This window comes from Mixophyes fleayi, chromosome 1 (genome assembly GCF_038048845.1).
Source record: "Mixophyes fleayi isolate aMixFle1 chromosome 1, aMixFle1.hap1, whole genome shotgun sequence".
In the NCBI taxonomy this organism is placed as follows: domain Eukaryota; kingdom Metazoa; phylum Chordata; class Amphibia; order Anura; family Limnodynastidae; genus Mixophyes; species Mixophyes fleayi.
The window spans coordinates 306,010,093-306,016,374 of record NC_134402.1 but is presented as its reverse complement, the minus strand read 5'-3'; positions in this window follow the sequence as shown (position 1 = coordinate 306,016,374).

Here is a 6,282-nt window from a genome sequence, read left to right as displayed (position 1 = left end):
AGTAGGGGATGCAGATTCAAGTTAAGCTTGCCCTTTGAGATTCATCTTTTAGTGGTTTACACATATCTTGAAATATGTTACAAGGCAACTTTATTAACCAGGTACAGGTTTTGGAATTAATGATAATGATCGGTGTCTATGCTCTGGACACATCTAGGCACTAAATTTAATGTTGCACGTATCTAAAGATAAGATGTGTGCTACTCAAAATACAGACCTTAAAATGCAAGTGTGCAGATGCATATAGTGCAACGTATGTTCAACTTTAAATAAGTACTATGGTGAGAGAAAGGGCTTGTCAAGCCATTGGGGGTGTTCATACTGGATCCATTGACAGCTTTTTACACTTGTACTATTGGTAATATTTATAATACTTTCAAGATTTGTGCTGCCCATTATCCATTTGAGAGATGGAACCAAGGTGCTAAGGGCCCAAAACTTTAAGAAAATGTTGGTGGGTGTTTTTAAAGAATCACTAACTTCCACAAATCTGCCAAGTTGTTCACCTCTTCCCCTCAAAGGCAAGACCTGAAACAACTTACAAATATAAATAGTTTCAAAGGAGTAATACGGACATAATCTTGGGTGTGACAGACTGGAGAAAATGTACATGTGAGATTATAGGGTATTAAAAAGGATTGGAAGTGTCTAAGAGTAAGCCCTGCATTACACCTTATTGTGAAGGTACTAAAGGGCAATCGTACGATGCTGGTTGCATGGTAATATAAACCTTGATACCGAGATAGGTGTATGAAAAGATAATGGAAATAGTTTCTTGGGAAGCTAGTTCATTTTAAGAGTACCCCCCTCCCACATTCAGACTTCAGTATTCATATCAAGGGGCATAATGCACACTTTAGGAAGAAGGATGTTAATGTTGACAAGCAAATACTCTCCAAATATCAACTACCAATATATGGAAAAATTCTTCTACAGGGAAAGAAGAGAAATAGACTAGGAGGTAGATTTACTAAATCTACTACTAAAGTGAAGGTTTTGCCCATAGCCACCAATCAGTTTCTAGCTATCGGCACCCACTCCCTGATAAAAACAAAAACAAGCAAGTGTACATTAAACCTATAGCAATCTCCTTTCTTTTAAAGGAAAATGCTAGTTTCATCTTAAACTCTATGTCATCCACAACCTATTTCTCTTTCTTTCCTTCACTTCCTTTCCATTGACCAACTCATTCTTGCTCTGGGGATTTCAACCCATTCCCATTGACAACTTTTTAGCACTGCCGCCTCCAAACTCTTCACACTCACTTCCTCTTACGGTCTCTCCTAGTGGACATCATCAGCCCCTCCAGCTTCTCTAACTCAGCCTTCCTGCTCTCAAAGCATAATCTCCTTTACTTTTCTCTCATCTTGGCTCCTGTTCCCCCATCTGCACCCAAATCCGTGTGTATACAGCTACATCTAAATGGCCTTGACCCTATCCTCATCTATGCCTCTCTTGAATTTCTCCTCTATCCCTGCTCTGTCCTTCCTGAATACTGCTGTCTCATTCTATAGCCCCATACTTTCCATAGCCCTTGACGAAGCAGCCACAACCACCACAAACCATCTCCAGCAATTCAAACGTCAACCCTGGCATTCCAAACAGACTCGCCACTGCAGAAATGCTCTTGTTCTACCTAGCACTAATGGAGAAAATAACACTCCGATTCTAACATGATTCTCTACAAATTCATCCTGTCTTATTATTTTACTGCTCTTTCTTGACAAGCAAACCTACTTTAGATCCCTAATATCCACCCTTTTTTAACAACCCCCACTGCCTCTTTGTAGGCATGAATTCACTTATTTGCTCTCACCCCACTTCCCTGACCATTACCCTGAATGCTTATGAATTTGTCACATACTACAAAGGCAAAATCTACACCATCCATCAAGATTTTTCTTCCCGGCTGCTCCATCACCCACAGACACCTTCTCCTCCACTCATCCAACCACTCTCAGGTCCTTCTCTGCCGCTACTGAAATGTAAGTCGTCTTCTTCCTCCTCAACCCCGACCATGCTCCCTCCCATCTCTTTCACTCCATTTCCCCTAATGTCTGCCAGAACTTAGCTCACCTTTTAATCCCGACATACGTCACTGGCATTTTCCCTTCCAACTTCAAAAATAAGCCCATATTTCCTATTCTCAAGAAACCATCTCTTGACCCTTCCACTCATCTCCACCTGGATGTCCCAATGCTACCTCAAGCTCAACATGTCCAAAGCTGCTAGTGTCACTTCCCCTCCTCTCATTCATGGTGGATAGCCTCACACTCTCTCTTGCTCCCATGCATGCTGCTCAGTTGTCATCATTGACTCCACCCTCAGCTTCACTCCACACATTCAGTCCCTCACACAGTCTTGTCACCTCCAGAATATTAGCATAATACTTCCCTTTCTCAATCAGGATGTTGCCAAAATCCTTATAGATTCTCTCAACATCTCCTGCGTTGTCAACTGCAATATCCTGATATCTGTCCTTCCCATCAACTACATTTCTGTTCTTTTATCCACCCTACATGCAGTGCAAAACTAGACTTCCTTTCCCGACACTCTACTCTGTATCTCTCTATAACGGCTTCCCATCTTCTCCAAAATTCAATTCAAGCTGTTCACCCTCACCTACAAAGCACTCACAAGCATCTCTCCTTCCTACATCTCTGGCCACATCACAAGATTCACCCCTGCTCAACCCTCTCTACTCTACCTCTGACCTACGCCTCTGTTCCCCTCTGATAACCATCTCTAAATCCTACCACCAAGATTTCTCCAGTGCTGCTACCCACTAATGAAACTCCCTTCACCTAACCAGCTATAACCACTACTGTTCAATTAGCTCCTATTGTCCTGGCTTTGCCCTCTTCCTCTAGATTGTAAGTTCTCACAAGCAGAGCTCTCTTTACCTTCTGTCTCATGTTTTTCCGTCTACCTTGTATTTACTTTTTCTATTTTGAAGTTCAAATTGCAGATGTATGATATATAATGCAGCCTGCCCGGCGCTGCACAATTTGTGGTGCCTCACAAATAAATGTTGTCATATGTTTAAAGAGAGAAGATGCTTATCAAAAAGCTTTAGATGGTATGTACAGAATTTGAGATTAATAAAGATAGTGTTTAGAGGTACGATGTATGCACTTTCGGTTAGGTGTGTGCAGTTTGCACAAGGAGGTGAAGAAAGTAGCAGGAGAGGTTGCTAACATAGCCTTTTCTGGCATACTGGTGAGACAGGAACTTGCACTGGGCTTTGGCAGGAAACAATATGACATTATTTTCATTGCAATGATTTATCCATGCCCAGGCAGGTTAGAGTGCAATCCAGGGGCCCTGAAAGGATATTTGGGCGTGGGAAGTGGTGCATACAAGGAGATTTAAACATAATGCAGATAACCAGTCAAATACTGTGGAAAACAGCCAATTTAGGAAGAAAAACAAAACAGAGACTAATGTACTGAGACATATCAGAGTCTCCTGTCATGCATAAAACACTTTGTCTGTCCAATCCCTGGCATTAACCCCATGAATGCCTCCTTATTTTAGTTATCTAATTGCATAAAGAAAAAAATACTTTCATTATCGTTTATATAGCACCAATGATATTAATGTGTCATTATTCACATCAGTACCTGCCCCAATGAAACTTACATTATGAATTCCCTACTACAAACACTAGGGTCCATCTTATCAGCAGTTAACTTATCAACCAAAACAGATGCAAACCCAGGGAAGAACATATAAATGCAACACAAATAGAACATTGTTTGTTAATGAACCCATGACCCCAGAGCTGCAAGGCAGCAATGTTAGCTACTGTGCCAGCCACTGTGCCACCGTGCTACCTTGTGGGCTACCAAGAAAACCTTGAGAAAAGTAAACAAGCTGAATGTATTAAAACAAAAATCCTACTAGAAGGGTTATTTTTTTGCTATAAATAGCAAGCCAAGTACCTTTTACGCATGCATCTGATTTTAAGCATGAATAATTTTTGTTAGCTGTGCTCCTATAAATCATTATCTGCTTTTCAAAATTTCTTTGGAGGGTGCAAAGTATGGCTGCCAGTCCCTCACACATAGCGGACAGGATTTTGCTTTACACAGAGCAGACAGAGCTCAAAGCCTTGCTGTTCACTACATCATGTGCCATCTGACTGTGGTTACCATGGTAGTCACATGACACTGTGTAAATTTAAAAATAAAATATAGCAGCCTGAAGAAACAAACCAAGGAAAAATCATATATACCAAGATTCTTCTTACAGTTTGCCACTGAGACTTATGGTAAAAAAAAACACATCTTATTTTATCATGGGATTGCTGCTTTAACTTAAGTAAATATGTATGATACGTGATATAACAGGTTCACTATTTTGTGCTATTGGTGATCCTATTCCTTCCACTGTCACGCTTATTTCCATTCCTAACCTCACACCACGTCCCTGTCACATGCAGCTCTGTCTTTACTAATAAAGTCAGAAAAGCAAGTGGTTCACTGGTTCCTGCAAGATCAGCTCACTGATCAGCTGCTGGGAACACTAAGATTATCTGATTAGCTACAGATTGTTCTATCCCAACCCACTTAGAGAACAGGGTACACATGGAAGAGCAGAAGCTGAAGGCTGGTACATTTTGCAGATCCTAATCAAATACAACTTTAAGCCGTTTTTTTACAGAAAGTTTAAATTTAGCTTACTTCTCAACACTACGACTATGAAGGGGTTAAACGTGAACAATCATACTTTTATGTTAAGTTACATAGAATTAACCATGTTGTACTTTGAGACGATCAAACAAGACCTCAGGATGAGGCATGTTTTGTCCTGACTTTGCACTTTTCAATGTTTGGAGGTGTGCAAAGGTTCCAGCAAGTAAGAAATTCTTACATATGTTTCAAAAAGCGTCTTTGTAGTAAAAGTGCTCTATTTCAGGTTTTTCCTTTTGCACTATACTAACTGTCCGCCACATTTTTTATTCTCACATTCACTCCCTGGAAAACGTGTTGAATTGTTGATGTTAAAGGTATGTGAACATAGTTGCCTTAAGACAGAATGAAGTGTGGTTCTGGCAGTAGGCGGCTGCTGTACAAACAATGCTTTAAGCACCTAAAGACAGACAGACAGATTTGCAGAATATTTCTGTGCCTGAAGTAGGATATGACTTGTCTTGTGATTTTCTGTTAATACAGATTGAGGTAATTTAAAACAGAATTTAATTGTATTCTAATATTTCACCAAAGAATAATGGAGCCAACTATGTCCAGTCATGGGGAAACATAGTTGTTGCAGGTAATTTAAGGTCTTATGTTTAAAGCCAATATATTTTTAGTCTTACAAAAGGTGCTGCCTACAAAGAGGCAGAGGCCTCAGACAGCAAGTTTTTGAGGGTCAAAAATAATTAAGTGGTATTTACCCTGTTGATAGATGTAATAATACTTAAAAATGGCAATGTATGGCCATTTGCAAAAGGGATGAGCGGGTTGCCACTTCAGATCCCATCTCAGGCAGCAGAATGACTATGCATACTCCTGCCCGAGAATATCTATTGTGTAGAAAAGCAGGGCAAGGATAGTGAATGAGTATAGTATAGCATAGTATAGAAGTGCTAGGCAGAAAGACCTTATTACAATATGGAATCGCGCTCTCCACCCAGGGTTTGCGAGAGCTGCACCTGCTAAGGGTATCCCTCCCTTTAATAAAATACCAATAGATTACAGTGCTGGGCGCTCATCAGATGATTGACCTAATAAACTAGATTCCTAATATCTGACTAAATAAACTTCAAATATTAATATAAAATTAATGTAAAAGGTTAAAACATTTATTTAAAATATGAAACAAGATATGAATCATGTAATACCATGAATAAATAGTTAAATAAATAAAAATGGAATTATTAGATCCACTTAAATAACAGTTGTTCTTAACAACAAAGCACATAAATGCAAATCTAATTACATGGATAAATGGCAGATAAAGGGCAGTTAATAATCCAAGGATTGTATGGATAAAAAAACCATTCTCATCAATAAATGAATTCTAACAATAGATCCCACATGAATCGCAATTCTAATCATACAGATTGATGGTGCATGCTGTTAAAGATATGTTCCATGTAAATAACAATTCTCATGAAGGTTGTAGGCTTCTGAATTAAACAGTCTTGTCACGCTTAATAATCAATAAAATTGATGAATGAATCAGCCCACTGGTTGTATAGTTCCGTACACTTGTTTTCCAAGGTAACCTATCAGTAAAACAAAGTGTGACTCCGTGTCTTATGGTAGTATAATA